Below are 27064 nucleotides of genomic sequence, written 5' to 3'. Positions count from 1 at the left end.
TAGGCAGAGGAGGGGAGAAAGAAGAAAAGGAGGACAGCAGCACAAGCACCAGGGTGAGAGCAGAAGAAGGGGGACGAGGTGCTCCAGATGCCTGTGGGAGAGGACACGTGTGGAGCAGGTATTTCCCTGCAGCCTGTGAAGGACCATGATGCAAAAGATATCCACCCTGCAGCCCATGGATATTTCTTGGAGGAAACTGCAGACTGTGGACTGCCCACATTGGAACAGGTTTATCTTGAAAGAACATCCTGTAGGAGTGACCCCCTGTAGGAGTGATCCCATGTTAGAGCAGAGGAAAAGTGAGATGAGGAAGGAACAGGAGAAACTGTCATGAACTGACTGGAGAAGTGAGCTGGTGAAAGATGTATGTTTGCACTATTAACCAAGGTTTATGATGTATTTTGCACCAGCATCCCACAAACAAGACAGCTTGAAATGACTATACGGGCTGCAATATGGTGGAACATATCAGACATAGTATCTGGCAGATCCAAACTATCTCTTCTAAGTATTTTTTTTCAAGGGATACCAAAGATTATGAAATACACATAACAGTAGCATCAGACTAGCTCTAGAAATGTCTGTTGATGATTTGAAAGAGGAAGGACTATATCATAATTTCAAATACACCAGAGATTTATTTTGTCTTAGATAATTGCACTAGTCCTGGCCAGCATCCAACCTAGACTAGAAGCCAAGATGTGTTAGCATGAGAAATATCCTAAATACCTTATATTATGTCTTACTACAAATGAATACCATAGGACCAGGTCACTGGCAACAAAACAGTGACTCCATACAGAAAGACAGCATGGGGCCATTACTCCCCTTAAATCTCCTTAAGCCATAAGTTCAGAATTGGCTTTTGGTGGTTCATAGGCTTGTATTGGCTTTATGAAAGGGGATAAATTTCAGCCTCATTAAACAACTGATATTTCTCCCACTTGCCCATTAAAGTCAATCTGAAGTTAGTACCTTGTTTGACACAATTTGTCTAAGAAATATTTTATATATATAGCATTTTTCTGTTTTAAGCATTTCAAGCCTCTCTAAGCTTTTTGGCTCTGAAAAGGTGCTGAGGATAATGCCTGATACGGTGCTCTGGGACAAAAGGCAATTAGTATCACTCTGAAAAGGAAATCGATTTAGCATTTGTGCAATCCCTTTTCACAGAGGGAAAACTGTCAGCTTTGTCTAGTACATGATCCTATTTAAGTTTCCTTCGTATCAAACTGAAATAGTGTAGCTCTCATTCTTTGTTATGTTTCTTTCATTTTTAAAAACTTCAAATAATTTTTCACAACAATTCATTAAATAGACTTCTTTTTCTGTTAGTGGAAAAGCAATCAATAACCTTCTCTTCTCCCTCCCAAAAGAAATTCCATATTTTCACATACTCTGCACATAATGTAAATCAAAGTAAAGTCTAAAAAAAAACAATTTGGGGAGTTTGGAGATTAATTCTTGTTCTAGCTCAAGCCCAGCTTTTGATCATTTCAGAGCTCATATTTGTATCTTTGTCTTCAGTATTAGTTACAAAGCCATTAGTTATCAGTACAGAAATTCTACAGCTGTATCTCTACTTATCTCTGAAATAGCTAGAACATGTCCACATGATATACATTGGTAAATGCTATGTATCTGTGTACGTTTTTTATGCATGGTATATTTAGATTTATATACTATACACAGAGAGATAAAGTGGCACAATTTGAAGACTCCAAGCAAAAATAATGACTCAACATTTCCTCTGTGAAGCTTTTTCTGTATTTATCTCTGGTTTGTGCCAAAAAATGGCTCCTTGTTGCAAGATTAGATTAGTCTAATTTCAATTTCTGGTGTTTTTCTAGAAGATTGAAAAAGCTTTCCTGACTCCCACCTTTAAAGAATTTTTTTATGTACAAGTAATGAGAGTGATTGAATAATTTCTTCAACCTTTTTCCAATATTCTGGACTGATCAGTTCCTAAAAGACTTATATCCCAATGGCTGATCAATGGCCTCTGAGACAATTTTTTCTTCACCGTGAGGGTGGTGAGACATTCAAATAGGTTGCCAAGAGAAGCTGTGGCTGTCCCATCCCTGGCAGTGCTCAAGGCCAGGTTGGATGGGGCTTTGAGTAACCTGGCCTAGTCCATGGCAGGGGAGTTGGAAGGATCACTTCTTAAGGTCCCTTCCAAGCAAAACCATTCTGTGATTCTATGTCCTGCTCACTCTTAACTACTCTCACATCTCTGTGCAAAGCCTGGGAAAACTTAACCAGTCACTGGAAACCTATCCGGCAGCTATTATGTATCATCATTCGTAATGCTACCAAACAAGATGAGAACAAGGACAGGTATCAGGTAGGTGCTGCTAAGCATTTCCTCACTCCTTCTTTCCCAATTTTCATATTTGTCTAGAAGACAGATTTTTCACTTAATGTGAGCTCCACTCACTCCTACTTCAAGATCTCATCTGAGTTCAAGTCCCATGAACTTAAAATAAATAAATAAAGCAACATAGTATTCATTATAGGTCATTCTAACTTGTAAGCTTGACAACGAAAGATAACGGCACTGGGTAACAAGTCCTGATGTTCAATATAGAAAGGGTTGCAGAATTCTATACCTTGCTTCTAATTCTTTGTTACCCAAGTACACAGTTGACCTTTCTATAATTTTCTACTGAGTTAATGTCAGGATAATCTATGCTTATTTTTAGCTCTGTACATTTGTGTCTTTTATCGTTTTTCAATTATTTCTTTATGCATCTGCACATGAGTCTGCTCCATGATAATTTTTACGAATGACTAGCTGAGTTTAGCAGAATTTGAAACAGAAATAGATGTCTCAAAGATATTAAGTTTTGTGAAGTTTAGGGAAAATGGCACTAGGGAAGAGCCCAAAGAAGTGTTCCCACTGAAAGAAGCAGACTTCAGGCATATTTATGCCTGAATTTTATGGTCAACAGTACAGTGTGGCAATTCAGAGAATGTGAGGAAGAACTGGAGATATTTTGAAGGTAATGGTTAAGGGCAGGGTAGGAGTAAGAGATACTGTGTGAGAAGGCTTTGATGGCATTATTGTTTATTTCTGCAGTATGCATATGCATGTGCATATGTATATGCATATGCATAGAAAGAAGACAGTTGAAAATGAGGATTACTTATTTTTGCTGCTTAAAGAACCTATGGAATTATATTAATAGGTACTCTGCTTTTCTGGAATTCACCTCCATCTCCAATATTTTGTTAAAAATGAATGTTCCAGTGTCTGTAGACATGTGCAACAAGATCCTCCGAGCTGGAGACGGTATAGAGTTCAGACTGGAAACAGAACACAAAGAGAGTCCCGTAACTCAAACTCAAGACTCAGATTATGTTTTAGAGATTACTGAGCATCTACCTCAAAGAGCAGATAAATGGGTATCAGTTTTATACCAGAGTGACTTTAAATCAGACTCTCTGCACACAAATGGAGAAGTGGCAGTCAGCTGCATACCTAATATTTATTTGACTTGCCAGTTTGTTGATATGGTGTAACAGCACATTAGCAAGGCATTTCCTCTGACATTTGACATCTCTGACAGAAGATCATCAAGAAGTTATCAATTCCTATGGCTAGCACATTTTTACAAACAGAGTAACAGTAATAATGCACTCAATATACAGTAGTAGCCTAACTAAATAATTTGATAAAAATCCAATCTTTTCTCAACAACAGCACAAGTAGCAACAACTGATAAAAGCCTAGAAGAGTAGCTCTAAACCTATCGGTCAATACTAACAAAACGTCTCCACTCTGGTCCAACTTAACCATCCTGACTGAAGCGGAAATAGAACAGAGCATGTGCCAATGACTGGGGTGGGGTGAGGTTATGCTCTTTCCCTTCAAATTTGCTAGTTTTTTGGATGTGCAACAGTGAATAACTCTTCGTAGAAAGCTTATCTCTGCTACTACTACATTTAGATAACTTGCCCCTCTCAGCCAATTAAAAACAGTTATTCCCTAGAGAACAGGGTTTACAGAAAGCTGTCTGAGCCATGTCACAAATACATTGACGAGCAAAGAATCAAAACCAATGCCATGACAAACAAACACATTTCAAGATTTGAAAGGTAATAGGGAAATATGCTGCAGAGTTCACATTCACAGTTGTAGCAAAAAAACCCCAAAGCCACGATCAAAAGCGTGACCAGCAGGTCGCAGGAGGTGATCCTGCCCCTCTACTCTGCTCTTGTGAGACCTCATTTGGAGTATTGTGTGCATTTCTGGTGTCCTCAACATAAAAAGGACATGGAACTGCTGGAACAAGTCCAGAGGAGGGCCACGAGGATGATCAGGGGACTGGAGCACCTCCCGTATGAAGATAGGCTGAGAAAGTTGGGGTTGTTCAGCCTGGAGAAGAGAAGAGCTCATAGCAGCCTTCCAGTATCTGAAGGGGGCCTACAAGGATGCTGGGGTTGGACTCTTCATTAGGGACTGTAGTGATAGAACAAGGGGTAACAGGTTAAAACTTAAACAGGGGAAGTTTAGATAGGACATAAGAAAGAAGTTCTTTCCTGTAAGGGTGGTGAGGCACTGGAATGGGTTGCCCAAGGAAGCTGTGAATGCTCCACCCCTGGTGGTGTTCAATGCCAGGCTGGACAGAGCCTTGGGTGGGATGGTTTAGTGTGAGGTTTCCCTGCCCATGGCAGGGGGTTGGAACGTGATGATCTTAAGGTCCTTTCCAACCCTAACTATTCTATGATTCTGTTTGAGTAAATGATCTTCCACAGAGAGATGAAGTAAACAGGCAAAAGCTTTTTTTTTTGAATTGCAGTTCTTTTAGAGCAAATGCAAAATAACTTTCCCCAAAAACTCAGGCATTGGTGGGAAAAAAATATTTCACATTAATCAAAAATCCATTCACTACGCATCTAGATTGTCTCTACAGATTTTAATGTTAGGATAGCAAAAAAGCCATAGTTTGAGATATTAGTATTAAATTTGAACTCTAAGCACTTTATGGCCCAGTTATACTCTGATGAATTTAACATTTTTCTGCTATTATTACTGAGTGTTTTGGAACAAGATATGGACATTGATACTAGCTTAGGAATAATTCAACACTCTTGCAATAACCTATTATACTTAAATTATTAATACTATGATTTTCTTTTAATCTTCACCTGATTTGGGAGGCAGGAGACAGAGAGACTTTGTTTTGTTTAGGATTAGAACAATTTATGAGTACAACCTTCTTTAGCAATATTTGTTACTCTGTTTTTGAAAAGCAAGTCTATTAAGGTGCAAGAGTGCGAGTCAATTTATGCCTTCTCAGATACCTGGTGCTTCTCCTCTCACAAAATAACTGCCGTAAGTAATAGCTTAAACACCTCATCCATTTTGGTTTTGCATCTTTTCCTTCCAGTGTTTCTGCCCCTAAAAATCATCATCCCAAATGTTTCCTATGACACCTCCTTTTCTTCTTGGCCACCTCATCTGCAATGTTTTCAAACTACTCTGTTCCCAAAGCTCCTCATATTTATTGCTTTTCCACAGGTTTCCCGGTTCCTATATCTCTTTTCTGTAGAGGTGCTCCCGCCCTGTCTCCTTCCCTCCCATGCCCATCTCACCCAACATCTCCACAGTCTCCATGGCTGTCCCAGCACTGGGACAAGGTACCTAGGCCTCTGAGTTCAGATACAAGCCCTGGATGACAAGGGCATTGAAAACATAGCTGTCTGGCTCAGGAATGTGCTGCCTTCCATCATAAAACCTAGACAGCTACCATTTCGTGCTCAGTCCTCTCAGCAGCAGGCTGTCCCAGCAATTTCACTGCTCTGTTTTCCAGCCTCTAAGTAGCCACAGACAGGTTGTAACTATTTGTTGTTCTTCAAGCCTTCCCCCACAGGTCAGCTCTTCTGCTTTCCTTAAACTGCCAGTTTTTCAGCTATGAATTCCATAGGAAGCTAATTTTCTTTTCAGTTTTAAAGGAAGTGCTTGTTTTATTAACTGCTCCATGTTTTAATACGACATGACATCCTTAGGACAAAGGTCTGCTTGTGGGACTAACACCAACTGAGCAAGGGTATTCACTGATACTTACTTTTTCCAGAGCAGCCCTTATGACCTAGGGCATTTCAATTCATTTTATTCTGTTCTGACTAGTGCTCCTACTTGCTGAATTATGTCATCAAAATAACCCCTGCACTGTGCCTCTATTCATTCCTATTACCTCTCTTTCTCATAATGAGGTGAGAAAAAACTGAATACAATAGTCAAGTAATCAAGCTAAATTTCCATAGAATGTATTTGTAATTATTTGCTGTCACATTGTATTTCTGACTGCATTAAGATAATTTATGCTATTCACAGCATATCTAGCTCAATAAATTAATAATTTAACATCAAAATAGATAAAGTTATAGGCATGATCTCAATACATCTTTTCTCTGTGCAACTGCAAGAGTTCATAAACTGCGTATAGGAAATGCAAGTGATGTTCGTGCAAAAGACATGCCTGCTAATATTCAGTTGGTAAAACAAATTATTTCTGTCCCCAGTATAAGATCCCTCTCTTTATCCATGCTGAAAAGGTGACAGAATTACCACTTATAGCTCTATTGTATTCCTCTAAGCTCTTCAAGCTGAGCAACGTATTAGCTCCCAGAATACGCATATTCCTGTGAATGGGACATTTCAACAATGCTTTGCAGGTATACCACCTTTTCACAAAATATTTTAGTATTCTCTATAGTCATTACATTATTCTTAAAACAGCTCATGAAGAATGTCAGTTGACATCCATGTTCGTGATGGATGAACCAGGGGAAAAGGAACGGAATGATTTGCCTGAAATATCAATGTGCAAAGACTTTTCAAGTGGAAAAACCCAGAAGTTTGAAAGAAGAATCTATTACCCTAGCCACAAAGAGCATGTCTTCAGTGGCACCTCAGTATCACTTTGCAGCAGACTCCTTGGACAAACTCTCAAACAACAGATTAGCTGTCTGCATTGATACTGTGCTTATCAGTGGACTCGAACATCATTGTCATGAGCCAGTATTACAATCTGTGTCTGAGCTTCAAAAGCTAGTTTATCAGCATAGAGATGGATCTATGGAAACTTGTTTCCTGAGCAATCAGATTACCAAAAAGATAAACAACTTGTATATTTGGGAAGCCAGTCAAGTCCTATTCAATCTACCAACAGCAGCTGGGCTTTGAAAATAGATCAAAGCAACAAGGAGAAAATGTTTTCAAATTAGCCTCCAGCAGTACTGTGCAGTGACAGGGATTTCATTCTTACAAGCACATGGCTAGAACGATTACAATTCAGATTGATCACAATTAGCTTTTCTCCAAAGCTGTATGAATAAAATTATCTTATCAGCTTATCAGCTTTCTACATCCTAGATCAAGAAGTGCTTATTTTATCTTCTTACTCCTGCAGGTAAAGTCCTGTGCTTGTGCTCAGTGTTTAACCACTCTTTTGAGCACAGTGAGAATTCCTGCCACAAACACTGACATACCTTTGGGTGAGTATGGGAGAAATTTTCTTGGAGCTTTTCCAGCTTTAGATGCCATTCACAAGATTATCACAGAGGTGGTAGATTTGCTCAAGGCTCCACATTTGTGCAAACTTCTAATGGGTTTCATGCCAATTCACTGGCAATAACTGTTAGATGGTCTAATTCTTCTTAGATTAGTTTTACAGAAGCATAAAATTTCGATAGTTTTCCTCATCTGAAAGAGTCTTGAGGACCAGGTATTTCTGAGCATAAATTCTATGGATCATTAGTAGAATTTGGCTCATTAAATCCTTATGGGCCTTTTGGAAATGTCTTCTCTGATATACTTAGCACAATTATTCAATCAAACACTGTGACTTGAATTTATTATTTCTGGCCAATGGCACATTCCAGCACAGTCACATCTGGTACTTCTGTACTTGTTGCCATAGGGTATATACTCTGCTGTTTAAATAGCAATTTAATAGCAGCACTGGCTAAATAAGGATATTGGCTTAAATCCATATTTTCTGAAATATTCAAGATGAATGGAGGCAAAGATTTGTTACTTGTCTTAAAAAAATTCTTTTGCATAAAAATGAAGAACTGAAATCAAGCAGCAATTCTATTAGTGTATTTGTAAGTATAATATTAACAAATTTCCCTAACTTTATAAAAGCTACTGCATACTAGGTACCACCAACCTGAACAGAATTATTAGTGCATGGTAAGAATGTCCTCAAAATAGAAGTCAATAGTATGAGCACTTATACTCACACAATGTATGCCAGGCTATCATACAACTATTACTCTACACAGCGTATAATTACAGAAACTGAAGAATATTCTGGGCTTGCGGTTTCTCTGTTGTTGGACTGTTTGGCAAACTTGACTGGCAGCTTCTCTGTTAATTTTGTTTTAACTAGCAGAGAATCATGTCGTGCAGTCACTTTGAGTGACAGCTGAAGAAAACTGACTAATAAGCAAGCACCCCACAGTGCATTTTAAAAATGCAAACTCCGTTCAGAACAAGGAATTGAAGTAGCCAGTTTGTGTAATAAATGACTTCATAAGGCATGCATGATAAAGAACTGAGTTAAAATGGGATGCCCACCCAGGTGGGCCATGCATCCACAGCACAGCACAGGATGCCTTTACATCCCAAAAAGCAAACACTGCATAACTTGGCTAAAATGCCAATTCATTAAATAAATTGTTAATATAATTAGTTTGCTCATCTTTGGTTTCCTGGGATGAAATTAACCAAAGAACTCCTTTGCACCTTTGAAGACAAACACTTAAATAATCACACATATTTGCCATGACAAATGTAGGTCCTCAGCCCTCAAAGCAGCTGGAGGGTGGAATGAGAGAGTTTGCCAATATGTCCACCTGGTATAAACTGAAGCAGCTTGAATGCAGCTATCATTTGCCTTTGCTAACAACAGTTTTAAAGGATTATTGATTCAGCTGATGAGCTTTGGAGGAGTGTAGCCACGTTGCCTTTCCCATGGTCATGCTCTTTGCACAGGGGGGAACAGCTACTCACCTTTCAGAGCATCAGGGGTATTGTTGCACACTGGAAAACTCTCCTGAAGTCTCTGGTTGTGAATTAAGGGCTGCTGCGTAGTGGGAGTAATTGCCCATGAACTAGGTCAGCCAGCCAAACAATGCAAGGCTTTTCCCTCAGTTACAAAGCATGAAAGTCCCAGAAAACCACCTAAGCTAAACGTTTGAGAGAGAAGAGGGTACGGGAGGGAGGAAAGAAAGAGGAGCAAAGGTTTAGCTTTGTAATCAACTAGAAAACACCTGTGATTCTTTCTTATGAGGAAAAATTAGGCTCTCCAGAATTGCTTTCACTACAGACACACAGTCAGATGGGAGGAAAAGGGTACTGCAAAGGAACAAAAAATGCTGCTTCTTCATACAATTCTCTTTCTTGCATTGACTGTACTTGCCAGCATTCCACCTTAAGGGTAAAACTTTTGTTTGCTGAATGGTGACCCATGCTAGAGCAAGGTGCAAAAGCAACACAACACAGTAGGATTTCAGTCATCTTAAATCCAGCATAATAGAGATTCTTGTTGAAATTTGTAGAAAGTCTTCTTTCCAGTTTCTGAAGCAACTTAAATTTGGATCTTCGGCAGTATTTAGGTACTTACTCCCCCTGACGTTAGTGAAAATCAGACATTAAACCTTCAGATGAAATTCTGTGGGCCACAGTCTCCACATTTAACAATAACAGTGACATTAAATTTACTATAAGACCCCTCCTACAGCTCAAAATAAACCCTTACATTGAATCCTCAGTGCCAGTTCCAATTCAGCTACAGTTTCTGCTGTATAACCTGAGGGCACATTGACCCGGTCTCTTGCTGAAAGAAATTCACTGCCTATCTGGGAAAATTACTTTCCCCAAGACTTGGACTATATTTTCAATGGTAGTTTTCTTCTGCTAACTTTCATGTGTTCAGCCTTGTGCTTGTGTTTTCAGGGGCAAAGAGGCTCTATCTAGGGAAAATAGTTGTAAATTCTTTTTGGTCTTTGGCCGGTCATGTACCCATGAACTTGCTTCCCCTCTGTGCTGAAAATCCTACTTAAACAACAACAGAAATTAATAAAAAATCCAAGATAAGGTAAAAGCACCATTAGAATGACCTTTCAGGAGGGAAAATACAACATCATTCAGAAGCCAATATATTTCTAGAGCAAGAATCCTTTGATAAATTGCTAATTCCTTGCAGCAGTCCATGGTTTTCACTACACCCTGCAAAGTGAATGGATGTAAGGACCCTTTCCAACTACTGAAGACCTAAGCACGGTCACACAAGAATTTATTTTTCTTGCCATCAAGTGCACACGCGTTGCACGCTAACTAGCCACAGGTGAAGACAGAACTACCTACCATGAAATCCAGGGCAGTGCAAAGAAGAACTCTGTGTATTCACTGTGTATTCAAAGTACAGTGTAAGTAAGTATCACTCTAGCATATCCTTCCACGGTCATTTTGCCAAAACAGAGCACAGTCCCCCTCTGACCAGATATATTACTAGCAAAGACACAGGGTATAATAAAAAACAAGTAGACATGGCCAACTTTTCTTCTGGATTAACTAAATACAGAGAAACAGAAGAATCAGTGACACAGCAAACTGCCAGCTGAAACATCTATTAACAAACACAGAAAACATTGAAAAATCCTACCCATGATTCTGACAGAGCTGAAATTATTATTGCTTCCCTTCTTGTTTGCGATTATCTTCTGCAATCCAAAGGAACACCGTGCAATAAGTTTCTTTCAAACAAAATAATTATTATTACTTAGAAAAATTTCAAAAGCTGTCAAACATACTTCAGGAATTTTCAAGGTTAATTGTCAAATCCTACACGACACCATGCCAGGTCCTCTGCGGTAAATATAGGCTTTTGATCAGCAGACTGTCAACTGTATTTATTTATAAGTCAGTGTTCCTAGAAACACATCTAAAGGCTATACTTAGAGGTTGTGCCACAGTACTGCAGTGCTGCAAAAACTGGTCACATAACGGAGGTAAACAGTTTTGAAAGGTTAACCCTTCTCAGATGTGATGTGCTCTGACATCCTGTGGATGCCAACTGGCTGCAGACAACACCAGAGAGAAAGAGTTGTGGGTATGTCAGGAAAGGAGACAGCTGCTTATTTGGATGAAAATTTATAGCTTAACATGCAAGGATGGAAAATCTGCAGGGTATTGTAGGAAGGTCAATGATATGGATGTTAAGACTGGGAACACGGTCACAACTGACTTAATCCTGAGCGAGTTGTATGCCTAAAATAATGAATATTTATTCTAAGTAAGCAGTTATTTATATTAGATAGTATGTAAGTGCATTTGTTATAAATATGTTTTAAACACAAAATTACTTAAAAAAATAAAACTCATGCAGAAAGGTATGCAAAAATTCTCAAAAAGATTGTCAAGGTCTAATTTAGTGCAGACTTAAAATAAACATGTCTCACACTCATCTGTCCTGAGACTATTTCCTAAGCAAAGAGGAGCTGAGTGTCAGTAAATCCAGTCTGCGATGCACTCCTCTTGCAGCTAATAGAGCCCACACTAGCAAACAACCCTCTCAGTTGAAGTCTCCTCAATATTTATGATTGAAACTCAAACATCCTTGTAAAGTAATCTGTCTCTATTCTCATTTTATAAATTAAAACCTGAGACATACATATATACTCCTTTAAGAAATGTAGCTTATTTAAGCAGTTGCTTTGGTATGCTGGGAGCTGATGAACCATCTCTTCATCTGTTCAGGTAGATAAGTTGTGTATTTTTAAAAACTAAATGCAATCTGACTCATGTCTTTGTGTCTGGTATAAGATATGCAAGTAAAACTTAATGGACAGGGATGTACAGACAGCTGGACCTTGATTTCTATGAAAGTGCAACTGTCCAAACCAACAGAATGACCTCTGGGAGAAGTTACAAGATGAATCCATTTTCCCATGTCTGAGGTCCTTCCTTTTCTACAAGGCTTTATTTTCTCTTGCTAAGAAGAACAGAGAAATCCAGGGTCAAGAATATTTTACAGAAAGCATCAAACTCTTTCCCTTAAGTCCATCAATAAATTTTACATGCATGCAGTACCCTGATATTTCAGAAAGTGTATTCCATGGAAACAAAAAAGATAGTAATAAAATTAATGACCCTTTTCCCCACCAGCAGATAAGGTATAACTGATAATATCAGCCACATCTAGTCCAAGGTGAAAATATATGGCTTTGTTAGTCTCCATTGAATGAAAGAGAAAAAGCTGTACAGCAGTGTTTATATATCCTTATTCATGCTACATAGCATTGTCCTATTCTCACAGTAGCAGCACTTCTCAGGATCATTTTAAGAGTACCAGAAGCTCTTCTTAATGACACTTAATGTACTGAAGAATATGCAGTATTCTTTTTCACATAAAAGTGTTGTGATGGTTATAAAAGTACAGTTCAGACAGGCAAATAATCTGTCCATGGCATGTTAACTCTCTGCAGAACCAGGCTGTTCATCTTGCTTGTTATACTGAAATGTAATAGCAATAGTATCTCATCCTTAAAGATACTAATTAAAAAATACTGAAGTTCAAATTCACACACTTTTTCTCCTTGTAGGGTGTTTTTGTAAACAGTCTAAAAATAAAAAAAGTATTTTCAAAAAGAAGCCTTGAAATAAAATTTTGCCCTTAAGGTTTACTAAAAGAGAAAGTAAATTCAAAAGAAAGATGTTCTGCCTTGTGCAGGCCAAAATGGAAGAAACAGCTAATTGCAAACAGGCAAATGCAGGCTTAACAGTGAATCCGAGACATCTCTAGTGTCCTCTTTTCAGTCCAGCCTGTGTGGTGTGTGGTCCTATGCTGCAGGATATGACTGGGGCCATCACCATTTCCCTGTGTATCCATGTCCCTCCCACCTTCGCCTAATCCTTCTGGCACGCTGTGCTAGCTCACCCAGCCTTACACGAGCATGACTGGCTCCATGATTGTGTTGAGGGAGCAAGCTCAGAGATAATGGTCCTGACAGGACCACTGTTAAGGTTAGGAGAAGTTTGAGAGGGCTGATTTTCTGCAGGAGTCCATATCATCCTAAAGGCAGCAGAATTAGGGTGATGGAAACAATGCCTTGCTGTTGAGAGGTGATAAGCATCAATGACTCCTGCAAGAGTGGATGTTTGCTTGTTTAATTGATGGAAGTATTAGAAACCATATAATATTTAAGTGTCTGATTCAACAACACAGATACCATCTTGTAATAATTTCCGACTTTGTTAGAGTCTTTTTAAAATACCTGATTACCCACAATGAACAGGGGCGATGACTCATTATTTTTATCAATGACAAAGCTAAAGAAAAAACTCTCTCATACATATATGCTGATAAAAAAAGATTAAGATAGGAGTTGCCACACTGGCTCATGCAAAGGTGCATGGAGTCTCCTATCTCCAAGGAGATGGAGTGGCCAAGGATCAGTCACCTAGGGAAAAGTACATAGACAGGACAGCCATACTTTTCTCTTTCCACAAATGTGGATTTATGTTTTACCTTCTGTTGGTTTTTTTTAACCTTCAATTACCTATATTTACCCTCAATTCCCTCTCTCTTCTACATCCACTTCAGGCTTCACTTTGGACTTGCGTAACATTTATCACCCAGAACATCCTCTAGCAAGCAGCTCCACACCAAATATGTACCCTCTATAAAAAGCCACACCTGTTTATTCACTCTGAGCCTACCATCTGCTAAATTCCCTTCTTAGTCATTAGACCTTGTACCAAAAGAAACTGCAAATCACTGGTCACTCGTAGCACTGACAGGTTCTTATTTTATACACATAATATTAGCTTTCAGTTTTCAGAAAAGGCTGAAAACATGGCCCACACGTATTCAGCACCTTCAATGTAATAACACATGTACTTTTATCCTCCACAGAAGAGGAGCTGCCACTAGGACAAAGAAGAGACTGCAGAGCTGAATCAGGTACCTTAGGACTGACTCATCCCTGGTGGAGGGTGGACAAAATCCTATGCTAGGTTTCACTTCTATATAGCAGGCTGTTCCAGTCAGAAAGATGAGGGAAAAAATTATACAGCTTTTCAGTAAACTCCCTAAAGATGAGACCAAAACAAAATGTCTGCATGTATAACACTTTTTTCTATGTATTTACTAATCTTCATTTTTATATACTGTATTCACCAGTGAAATAGTTAGCAGTGGTCTCATTCAGTAACTACCACTTAACGCCTGGCAGCACATGGACGCAAAAGAGATATTCCGCAGTGCTCAACATCATTTATTCACACTTTCCACAAACACATGTGCATATCACTTTCTTGATCTGGAGTTGCTTTCATTTCCTTAATAACTATAGAGATTGGGAAGTTTAGAAATAACTAAACTGAGATTCTGGAAATGTGAGCCTCAAACAAGAGCAAGTTACCTTCCAACTCATGTGAATTGAGCTTCTGGCAGGAGCAGCAGAAGCTTTAATGTGAGATTTTTCTTACTTTATTCTCAGTTTCTGAGTCTGTACACTTCTCACATCACACACTAATACATCAGACACATCCTGTTGATGAGGGAAGATACTGGAAGAGAATCAGGTCTATTTCAGTCATAGACCCTCATGTATTTCTTGCAGACACAAGAAATAAAATGATAAAATTGAAGCCTGCAACATACCAGTTGTCAGTATTGTGCAGTAACTGTCATTGTTTATGAGCCAATGAAATTTGAGGCATCAGACCTGCTGAGGTAATTCATAAAAAGAATCGAAGAAATTAAGAAAACAGTTTAAAACACCCCACATAATTTGAACATGTACCTTTGCTACAGGCTCACACAGAAGGCAAAAAGAAGCTATTAAGCCTGCTTGCCTGAACTTCTTTATGACTAGATTAACTAGGTGACCCTGTTTGGACTAGATGACCTCCAGTAGTCACTTTCAACCTCAGTCATTCTGTGATTCTGTGATCTTCTTCCACTCCCTCCAGAAAATAAGAACAGAGAACTGAACTCTGAAAAAGGAGCAATTATGTTGAATTGGCTGAAGAACACCGTGAAGTCAACAGAATGTGTACAGGACCAGCTGCCTTTAAAAATCCCTAAATGCTGCTTGTCTGGACAATTGTCCCAGAATCAGTTTTGTCAATTAGGCAATTTTTGTAAGTGTTTGCTCTAGAGCTGTTACAGTATTATATACTGAGCAAGCAGTTCCAGTTGGCTTTGAAAAAGTATTGGTGTCATGTACTTTAGCATCAGGGCCCATGCAACCGAATTTTATTTTCGTGTAGTGGCTCCACGCACATATTTATATGGGTTGTGTTGGAAATTTACCCACGGTTTCACAGGGGGGCTATGTACGTATATGTCATAGAGACTGAAACTGTCACTGTTTTCTTGGCAATGACTGCCAGCTTGTGCCTTTCTTTCACTGCTTCTCAGAACCTCACCACAAGTTACTTCTGCAATAAGAGCAACACACACTGAAAACATGTACAGACTATATATATATATATATATATATATATATATATATTCAGTATGTTGTACTATTGCAGCAGATAGTAATGAACACTAAAACAACTTTACCTACATAAGCCTTGTCCGTAACTCAGGAAAAAACAGAAGTCTCAACCTGGAAGAATCTATGCTATTAATTTCCATTTTATGGAGTCTGAATGGTATTCTATTTGAACGGAATACAGTGCTCACCTTAGTTACAGCAGCAGCTTGCTCAACATATCAATTTTATTCTTATAAAGAAATACAATTCTTCAGCAGAGGAAACGTCATGTTTCTGATCTACTTGCACTGCCTGCATGACGTCCTAGATGCTGTAGAAGTTTTCTCTTTCTTTATGGTGAGCAAGTGTAGCAATCAGAGCCTTTATATTCAGACAGGTTTAGATTCTTTATCAGAAAAGTCCTGATATATTTCAGTATAATTTCACTGAAGGTATATTGTAGAAAGGTTAGTTTTGTTCTGCTGCTTTGTTTCCCAGTAGTTGATGGCCAGGACAGCTGGGTCATAAATATATCTTTCAGTCAGCTGATAGGACATGTTTATAACAAAAACATATGTAGGGTTCATTGTTGTCTTAGTTATTACTTTATTAAGATGCATAGCACAAAGAAGTTTCTGCCCCATGGTCTGGGTATTTTCATTCATTCATTCAATTTCACGATCAGTCTAGTTATCCTCCCCCAGCAATAAATGCCCTGACAATGAAGAAATTAAATGAAATCCTAAGCACTCCACCTAGCTCCCTCTATAAATACCTTATGCTAAAGATGAGCTTCCCAGAGTTTGTACTAACACAGGCCTTACTAGATCATGTAGGAGACAGCTGAGAGCTCAAAAAGTTAATCATGAACAGTACCTGGCCCAATGCACCTACTCATGTCAATGGAGTTGCAGTGCTTCAGCAATACCAGCTGCACCAGTAAGAAATGGGTTGCACCAAATGACTGAACTTAGAAGTGGTAACAGCTGTTGTTCTGGCATATTACTTGAAAGGGAGAACATAGAAGTCTTGTTTGCTGAGTTATTTTGGTATCTGTGCCTGCTGTGGGGTGTGCAAGAAGGTGAAAGACTGAACTCTGCAATGACAGCAAGAGATTGCACTTAAGTGACCACCTAAAAGCAAAAGAAATTTCATTGGTTATAGGTAGCCAGAGCAGAAGGATGCCAGTATATACACCTGTGGTACAAATCATGTTATCCTTGTTTACCACCAGTATGATCCCTTGCTATCCCTGACAGCTTTTCTCCACTTATCACCTTTCAGTCTGGATTGATTCATACATCCTTCCTACAGAACACCACACAGCTGGGAGTACACCACATCTACTCATAATCCATATTAAACAGACCTCATGACAGAAGAGCAATTACTCACAGCTAATCATTAGGTCCTGCCAGAGGACAAAACCAGACAATGTAAGGACTGTGTCACCTGCCCTGTTAGGACCTGCAATGTCTCTTTCATAATAATAGTTCACAGCTTCTCACTGATCTAGAAGAATCAAGAGTTTGTAACTTGTTCCTTCTGCTGCCAGGAACATGTGGACAGGTCAGCAACTTCTTTTCCATATTCAGATTCCAATCAGAGAATGCTCCATCCTTGGTGGTGTTCAAGGCCAGGTTGGACAGAGCCTTGGGTGGCATGGCTTAATGTCCCTGCCCATGGCAAGGGGGTTAGAACTAGATGATCTTAAGATCCTTTCCAACCGTAACTATTCTATGATTCCATAATTCTATGAAAAACAAAAGCAAAATCATCCTGGCAACTCCTCTCAAAAAGCCTCCATAAAAGAAGTGGAGGAAGAGCAATCCAGAGTGCAGTGAAGACTTTCGCCATGAAGTGCTGGGAGTTTCTGTGCAAAACTGCAAAGCTTAATCCATTTCCTTTTAGCAGAAGCACTGACACTCTCCAACAACCATGGTTACATGGCCTTCACAATCTGGAAGGTGAAAGCCATTCTAGAATATGCACTGATAGAATCAAAAGTTGACTCAGTGACTGGTGTCCTTCCCGTACTGTTTTTAGGACTGCATAGGTATGAGATATCTAATCTACAAAGTAACTAAATGAGGAAAACCTAGCTAATGGCCACTTTGAGCAGCCTTTTAAGTCAGTTTGTCTGTGAGCAGCAAAAGAAACCATTCTTGATGTTGTGAATGGCCAATGTACATGATATTTCCTCTGACTATTCATCTGCAAGTCTATGAGGAACAACAAAAGACAGTAATGAGTTGTAGAAATGTTCAAGAGAACATTGTATGGCCTACTGCTTAAGCAACAGTGGTAGAAAAACTGATCCCATTCACCATTATAATCATTCACCAAGAATATGACTTTGATAAACAGATAAACCTCATAGTGCTGCTTCATGACCAGTGAATTTGGGATTTTCTGAATTAACTAGCTTACAGAACAAAAAGCGTAATCTCAGAGAAAACTCTGCTGCTGTTTGCCCAAAATACAACACATGGCTTGGTGGTAAAAGTGTTATAGTGTATCTATCTTGATTGTAAACATTATTCACTGGAAATACTTAATGGAAGGTTGAGCTAATATTCATTACAGGGCTACCCATCTAAAAGTGACAAAGATGTATTAGTGGACACCCCACCTTCCCCTCCCCCCCAAACTATAGTGGTCAGTTGTATTATTATTCTCTGTTCTGGATTAATATAGTATTTAGTCCTGGCAAACTTTAACAGCTAAATGGCTCCTTAGATAGGAAGACTTAAATGCAAAGAGTAATTAAGCATGCAATAACTTTAAGAGTCTTCATGAATGGCTGTTGAATTTCCAATTCGAATGTTTCTTTTACTCACAAACCCCCACGTGTTCTTTGACTACCAGGTAAGCATTGAAAAGAAGTAATACAGTATTTATACAATGTGGATGACCTTTGGTACAGTTGCTTAATTAAAAGTGAGGTTTACAGAGGCACAGCCCAAGGCACAAAGCTCTGTTTGATTTAGACCCTGCCTATCACACAGCCATCAGGGTCTGGAAAAAAGTATGCTTAAACCAACAGCTCCTTTCTATTAGTTGGCAGGCATATCTGCAGTGAGGTATATTCAGTGAGAGACCCTAGAGTCTGAAAACTCATTTTTCCTTTTTAGTGAGCAGAATTAGAAAGAATTCACCTAAGGGTCTTCTGTCAGATTTATGTATGGGTCCTGTTTACATTTTTATGTTGGGTACAGTTTCTGAAATAAGTGTCAGCTGTGCATTTCATAATGGCAAAGTTTTATGTAGTATCTATCAGCGAAGCACTAGGTAGCTGAAGTCTTGATACTATTATAAGGATGTCCATACTGGCCAAAATTTGAAAGATTAAACTGGGGACATCTATAGCTAAAAAATCCAAACATACTACAGCCTGAGCTAAAAAATGCAGATTTGCTTGGTAGCACACGTAAGAAACACCGTAATAAATAGGTGCAAGAAGACCTACTACATACTCCCTAAAGGGATGCACAACATATTATTGATCCAAGTCTTAACCAAAAACAGTTAATACCTTAGACTGATATATTTCTATTGCAAAGGCTTTCAGGACCTGTGGTCCTTATGTACGAATACTTATTTTTTCCAATTATAAGAAATGTAAATATTAATAATACTATTTATGTTTTCCAGTGTAAGCTGACATCATAAAGACATTTCATGAAAATCATCAATTCACAGCCTACTTAGAGATTACATCTTTCTCTTACTTTCCTCTGAGGATTTTGTAAGCTACGGAGGACCAAACTAGGTCAAATCTAGAAGCAGCTTAAAGGTACTAAGAAAAATAAGATATTCTAGTTTAATGTCTCAATGCTGAAGTTTAGATCTCACTTTTATCAAAGTATTTCAAGTAAGTTGAAATATGAGTCTATAAAGAGACTTGAAAAGGGCTTTTTCTAACTTCTGGAAGTTTAGTAGAAAAAATATTTGAAATGAAAGCATATTTCTCCATATATATTAAAAGGTTCTGCAACATTATGCGGTTATTACATTACTTAGTGTGACTTCAAACAAATGACTTCAGGTTCCTCTAGGAAACTCAGGTACAACTGCAAATGATTTATGGAAGTAGTTAGGGGTACAGTGGACACACAGCTTTAACTTGGCTCAGAAACATGATGAATACTTGATTAGCAGCTGTGGCAATCAAGCATTTACCTGCTTGCCAGAAACAGAAGACAGCACAACGTTGTCTTCTCTCATCCTGCTCACGCTCTTGTCCATTTTTCTGCAGGCTGCTGCAATACTGGGGCAATATGCCAAATGGCTGGTGTAAGCCTTTGAGCCTTCATCCAGCTTTAGAAGGCCCCTTTAATAGCAAGTCTTTATATTACTATCATGTCACGTATTAAATTGATACAAATGGGTATTGCACTAGAGCTCAGTCAATAAGGCCATAAAGATCAGCCAGTTTATCACGCTTGTGCGTGTGCACTGACTAGTTCTTCCTTCCGTTCCTCTGTACTTTGCCCGCTGTTTGTTAGTGATGCCATTGCATAGGAAAGCCTTTCCTTAGCTTTGGAAAGGTTACAAGAGAAACTGCCTTGATTTTCTCATACCCTGGTGATGTAAACTCAGGTAGTGCACTACCTATGTGCTGTATGGATGTGAAACAGTTCAAATGCATCTGTTTAGAATGGATCAGATAAGCATGTCATGAATTGATTCATTGCTGCCATTGCAGCTATTAAGAGGACTTATACAACCAGGTGGAATGCTTGGAATTGCTAAACAAAAGTTACACCATTCAAAGGTAGTGTTCAATCTCTCTAGCGCATTTTTAAAAGGGCTGTCAGACTCATTTTCAAGAGCTTCTTTGATAGTGCTGATAATACTGTGCTTAACCAGGCTCTTTACAGACAGACTCAGCAGTCTGCAGTCACATAAGGGTCACCACATATATTAAGAGTTTCTGATAAAAGCTTGAGTGAGGAATTTATTTATGCCAACCAGTTACTCATCTAAGGCTGTCATTTACATTTGTTTTAAGGTAACAGCCATCTGCACATCTAAATAAATTTCAAATGTAGATTTCTTGGTATTCTCCATATCCTGAGAAGTTCTTATTTTATGGTAACTTTTATCAGGCTACAGCATTAGAAAGGTTCCTGGTAGCTTCCTGATGTCAAAGAAGTCTAATCTTTCCTTCCCGTCTTACACTCTTCTTAAAAATGCCTTCTTTAAGAATGAACCAAGAGCTTATTAATATTCCCAAGTATTCAAGGGCACAAAGGCCTTTCGAAGACAAGGTAAGGATTTCCAAAAGACAATTTCATGCTCACATTTAACATAGGATGAAAAAGAGGAGTGGACAGAAAGAGAGACACTTTAGGTCTAAATTTGAAGCTCAGTGAACATGGATTTTTGGTAAAACTAAAGGAAAGTGAGATAGCTATCTAAGGGAAAAACAAAACCAACAACCCAACATAGCCCATATAACCACCAGTTCTATTAGCCTCACAATTTAGAAACACATTAAGCAGCTATGAAGAAACAGAGAGAACGAATGGTGATCATTTTAGCCTTATAACTAAAATTTGCTTACGCACAAAAGCATCATTAGTACAGACTTTCTCTGAAGACATCTTTTAAATAAAGCAGCTCCAATCCTGAGGCTCTAGGGATTCCAGTAGGGCTAGAGAAAATCATGCTTCAGTAACTCAGTAAATCTGGGTCTGAGGTGCTTTGTACCAGACTATACGGCCCGAAGTGCTTAGGCATCTCTCAGTATACATCTCTAAATCTTCCAAGGTTTCTGTCACCTTTCTTTAGCATCATTATTTGAATAACAGCATAGTCCAGCTCTGGGCCACTTTCAATTTTTCTTGCATCTCACTAGGATTCCATCTAATGGTATTTGAGTGAAATTGAAATATAAAATTTGAGACCTCGGAATTACTCTAGGTGCTGTAGACATTGCTGACCCAGGAATTAGGGACCCTGGGTTTTAGACTTTGCGCTTGGATGGAAATGGGATATTCACTTTATTTAGCTGAAATCATCTTCCCTGAATGTAAAATGGAGGTAGTAAGAAGCAGTTATGCATAGTTATTATGAATGGAAAGTAAATATAGAAAGAGTTCATTTCTTAAATGATGCAGGGAAAGATACTATCATGGATTATGACTACAGGTGTCTGGGTGACCCATATCTTATGGTAGAGCACTAAAGTCTTAACTAGCTAGAGAAACTCCTAAAAGGCTAGGGATGGTAGGTGCTGCAGCAGCAGCAACATCGTCTTCTCTGAGAGCGGGATAGTATGTGACAGCATTTACTACTCCAAGCACGGTGACTTGCCTGGATGGAGAAACTCATAAGGACTATGATTTAAGTAGGGTTTATTCTCCCTCTGCACCTGAAACAGTAAACAATATTTCGATATGAAGAAGCTGCTGGACAATCATTTCAATTAGCCACTACCTCAGCTGACAGACAAAAATGACTGCAAAGCTCATGCTATTTCCTAAAATGTTGGGTGCTGCCGTGTAGATCTAAGATGAAAATTGGTTAGCCTAGCGAGGGCACCATCCTATCAAGGAAGGAAAACAGGTCTGTTAGAAACTGTTTAGGAAACATAGCTCACACTATACTGATAACTTCACCCACAGTCACCCAAACACACTGTGATGCTGCATGCTGGAGTGCAATCCCCAATACCAAAGTGGGTGCCTTCCTCTAGCCTAGGTGAAGTAAATCAGGCAAGTTAGATGGTTAAGGAGCAGTCCCTAACGGCCTGTATGCCTGCTGAACCAGTTGGAAGTGCTAAAGAGCTGAGTTACAAAACCTGCACTTAGGAACTTTGAAGAAACAGGTATTTGCAACCAGATCATCTGAGATGGGTTCACGCAGTCAGAAGAGCAAGGACCAGGAACCTGCAGAGCAACAAGCACAACATGGCTGGTTTGGAGGTTTTTTCTTCTTGTGAACTGACCTTTTGGATCAAGAAGCCTACACTGTGCCTTACAACTTAACAAATCATTTTCATCTTCAAAGTGCTGTGCAAAATAACTAATCCTTGCTGAGCCTCTGTATGTTCAGTTGCTCAGTCACTACTGAGATGAGTGCACCATGCAGGTTTTGGTCAGGAAATTTACTGTCTTAATTTTATCTGAGGTGCAAGGAAGGTAGGGAGGAGATTAGGAAGTGAGCACAAGGTGTTGCAGTGACTCAGAGCCTGAGACACTTTGGAGCTACTACACTTAACTCTCTGCATTACTCTATTCCCTAGCTGATTCAGGACACTCAAAATGGAAGTAAAGTAAAAAGGGTACATAGTAAAATGTTTGGATTCAGAATTTAAATGCCTAAGCTCAGGGAAACTAAATCATTACTCATTAAGACTAAAATAAAGACAGACCCCTGTTCAGACCAGACCTAAGGTTAGTCTTCAAACAGCATAAAACTGTATACTTTTAGTTCAACTGCTGATTGGCTTTACCAGTCAAAGCTTGCTTTTTGTTAATTAATAGCTCACACTGTAAATTAGGTATGAGTTTTGCCTTGAAAACCATTTTTGCTTCTGTGAAAAGACTAGAGGAAAAAAATGCAATACAAACAATGATTTGACATTTATCTCAGCACCTCCTTCACCCTCTCTAGGTATCAGAAGCATAAAATAAACCCCTGCCCTCACCTTGTAAAGAGCTGTCGTTGAAGACTGAATACCTTCTTTTTCTTCTTCATAATGACAGTAAAGTTGGCCAACCCATTTCTAAGACATAAGTATTTGGTTTTATTCGTTCTGGCACATTCAAATACTCTCACTGAGCTTTTACATTTGCCCTGCTCTAGGTTTCTGATTAAACACAGCTTCTTGGATGAAGAGTGGAAATTTCTCCCCCAGAAAAACAGGGATGAGGTCTTCCAGCCACCTCTACTCTTCTCCATAGGGTTCCCAGGCTCCTACTCCATCCTGTTCACACATTCTTTGTGCCAGGAGAAGCACTTGTGCAGCTTTGCGAATGGTGGTTTGGCAAGATGATCTGGTTGAAAACTTGCGTAGGGTTAGTTTCAGCAGGATCTGCGTGGCCTCAGGAATCCTACCGCTAGACAATGGAAAGGTAGTAAAAGTCTGCCAAGAAGAGTGCAGGAGAACCGAGCATTTAATCAGTAATGCGACTATAAATTAGCATAAGTGCCTTGTGATACTGGCCCTAAAATGAATTTTAGGTCACTATTGCTTTCGCTTTCCTACTTTGAGCAAACACTAAATATGCTTTGAAAAGAATTATTGCGTTGCTGCCTCTACATCTCAGTGAATCTGAAAAGCTGAATCATTTCTGGGGCTTCAGCTATTTTATTTCAGTGATCAGAGGCCACTGTTGTCTGAAAGACGTTCACAGTCTTCTTTGCCAGGGATAAAGTTTGTGAACAGCTATCTTGAGAAATGCCATTTGTACAAGAAAAAAAACCCAATCTTTCCTTACATAATATATGTTTAAAGACATTTATCAGCATTGAAACACTTCAAGCAAAGAGCCTGTTTCAGGTTTTTGCTGAACTAGAGTCTAAAGGAGAAATACAGATCTGAAGGATCAACACAGTCATCTACAAAGAGCTGGCCAATAACACATGGAGTGCTAAGGATGATTTTTAAATTATTTTTTTCTTTAATTGGTTTGTATTTTTTCAAACCTGTGTTTTTAATGGCTGAAGGTCTGGTCCCACATACCTTTTCCTCAATAGCAACACTGGCTTAATAAGTTCTTGTTTTCTTTCTCCCCCTTTTCCCTTATATGCCTTAAACTTCCCACCGTCTTCAGAAACATCTGTAGTATCAAGGAAACCTTTGAGAAAATCAAGTTTTAAAACTCTGATCATTTAAGTTATCCAGTTTAGAAAGTAATGTCATAAGCAGCTGCACCAGCACAACCACAAGTGGTCAGCTTCAGAAGGGGACAGGAATAAATATGTTGCTTTGAAACCTACCTTGTGTATACAGGCTGAATTTGAATGACCGGTTTATGAGACCAGAATAGACATTAAAAGTCATGCATGCTTTTCTACTGCACAGGTGTGCAAATAGTTAGTTTACATGCTGTGAGCATTGCTCTTTGCTAAAATGTTGCTGGAAGAACAGTATTGCTGGAAGAAAAACATGGAACAGGGTTTGTTTCTTTCAAATTCAACCTACTTAATGTACAAATTAAAGGTGGGCAGCTTTTGCTGTCAATAATGCAAATTCAGGATATTTTTAAAAGTGACACTAGTGTCTTACTTCAGCACCTGTAAGAATTGTGCACCTGAAATTTAGGGCTAAATCCTGGTTCGTAGAAAGGTCTCTTGGTGCTCTTTGACTAAGTAGGGAGCAAAACTTCCTTAAGGACTGATACGTCACTGACAGATAACTATGACCATTGTACTCCAACATGCGTTGAGTCTCAGGAGCAAAACTAGATGTTTCTCTAGGGAAGAATAGGAACAAGCAACCTTTCCTTCCCCAGCAATTCAAGCTGGTTTTTAGAGGTGCTTGAATATCCAGATGAGAGTCATCAGTTACTTAGATGGTGCACAAGCTGAAACAGCAGCACCTTTTGCAGGCTTGTTACAGGCTCTAGGACCATTTGGGTAAAGGCTTGTATGGTGCTTAGTTATTGTGTTCAAGTTTGGACAGATTAAACTAGTTGCTCACAAATGACAGCTGCATGAAACTGCAATGAAGGAAAACAAGGCTAATGGTTTATGGTCAGACTCAGATTGTGTCACCCTGGGTCCTTTGAAGGAATTACTTTCAGAAGCAAATGGACTATCTATGGAATACAGTGGAGGAACTTCACAATGTAACTCAGAGCATCAAATCTTGTAAAAATTGACCTAAGAGGTGGAAAATATTAGTTTTTTTCCAAGCATAGCTGAAAAACCTAATACAGTTAAAAAATCAGAATATGTATGCTTGGTTACTTTACATTCCAAAATAATCATGTGAGAGTGAATTGACAAAAACTTTGGGGGAATAAAATGGCAATTCAAGCTGCATGATGACCAAAAAGGATTAGGTTGGCTGTGGTTTTTGTAGGGGTTGCTATTTTCTTCCTTTAGAGGAAGGATTGGGATCAGCTGTGAGTCATGTCATTATCTACAATTCTTTTAACAGCAGCATGGAGAAAAGCTGCCAAAGCATTTAAAATTAATTCTATCAGGCTAAGAGGAGTATGTCAAAATGACTTCTTTGCCTGCAAATCACAAAATTATCTGTAGTTAAAATTAGTTTCGAACCATCCTGGAGAGGGACGAGATGAGCTCCTGAAACTACTGTATGCTGTGATGAGTCTGCAATGTAGGCTGAGCCCATCAGCAGTACTTGCAAAGTCATCTGCTGTTGGTAGAGCTGCATATATGGTGCCTATGTGATAACTGCTGCAGCACAATGGAGATGATAACTGTAACTGCAAACTATGAATAGCAGGTTATTATCATGAAGCAAAGACAGTAATCTAGACACCGAATTATGTTCTCTTTTTCTCTTCAAAAATTAGCATAGCACAGCTTATTTAACTTTTGCATATAGTAAAGTTGGTTTTTTTTACTTATTACTACTACCTGGATATGTCAATAAAATTTCCCTTAGCAAATTTGGTTTCAGTCACATCTATCTTCCGATTACTGTCTTTCAGTACAGGGACCATTACAGTCAATTACATTGTTATCTGACTCAAACACGTGGACAGTTCAGCCAGTGACTTTAATTACTTTCTCATCAAAGCCATGTTGGACTGTCTCTGAAATTTCTTCTCTGCCTCCTAGGACATTGTAAAGGACAAACGATTCTTACATCCTGCTCATCAAACATGACAGAAAATCTTTTAGTTTAGTTATCTCAAGTCAAGTTCTACAAAAAATGGTATGTATGCCTGGATTGGCAAAGGGCTCTTATCCTTTGAGATCTGACAGGCATTGTATGCCCTTAGCTTCATGGATGAGCTTCAGAAAAGGCAAAAATGCACATCTTCACTCACAGTGTGAAATCAATGTATTATCAGAATCCTCTACTTAAATTAGTTCCTTCACAATACAAAAATGTTTTCTAGTGGTCTCTACTGGAATGGAGATTCACGAGATCCTGTGCTTCCAAGCTCATTAACTGTGCTCTGCTTTAGCCTTGCCAGAACTGCTGGATGTGGCACATATTTTTTTTTTCAGATTGAGTAGGACTTTGGCCCTAGCTGTAACTGCCAAGACACTGATCTGCAGGGTTAATTTCTAGGTTGCTTCAGAAATCTGAAGCATCACAACAACAAGAAAAGCTCAAACTGTTGATTATTTTGAACGTGCAATTAACTTAATAATACTTCACTACTTCTTATTGTTACTAAAGTCCATGAGCACACGGATAAAGAGATAAACAGAAAGCAATTACTGGATGTTCATAGCATCAACAGAGGATGTTGCATTATTTTTGTAGAAAGCAGGGCAGATACATCCCATGAAACACATCTCAGATATAATCAAAAGAATTTCCCCATGGGGACGTAATTATAACTTCTTTTTTTTTTTAACCAAGAATACTTATTTCAATAGAAAGGTATATGGCAAATGT

The 27064-nt window shown here is 38.8% G+C and overlaps 1 protein-coding gene across 1 annotated transcript in view; it reads right to left on the bottom strand.

Annotated features, from left to right (window-relative positions):
* Nucleotides 1-27064, bottom strand: part of XKR4 (XK related 4) — a 225546-nt gene that overhangs the window by 9008 nt on the left and 189474 nt on the right. The window lies entirely within an intron of this gene.

The sequence above is a fragment of the Lathamus discolor genome, chromosome 2 (assembly GCF_037157495.1).
Source record: "Lathamus discolor isolate bLatDis1 chromosome 2, bLatDis1.hap1, whole genome shotgun sequence".
NCBI classification, from domain to species: domain Eukaryota; kingdom Metazoa; phylum Chordata; class Aves; order Psittaciformes; family Psittacidae; genus Lathamus; species Lathamus discolor.
The sequence above is the reverse complement of the archived record's forward strand: the minus strand, read 5'-3'. Positions and strand labels throughout refer to the sequence as shown.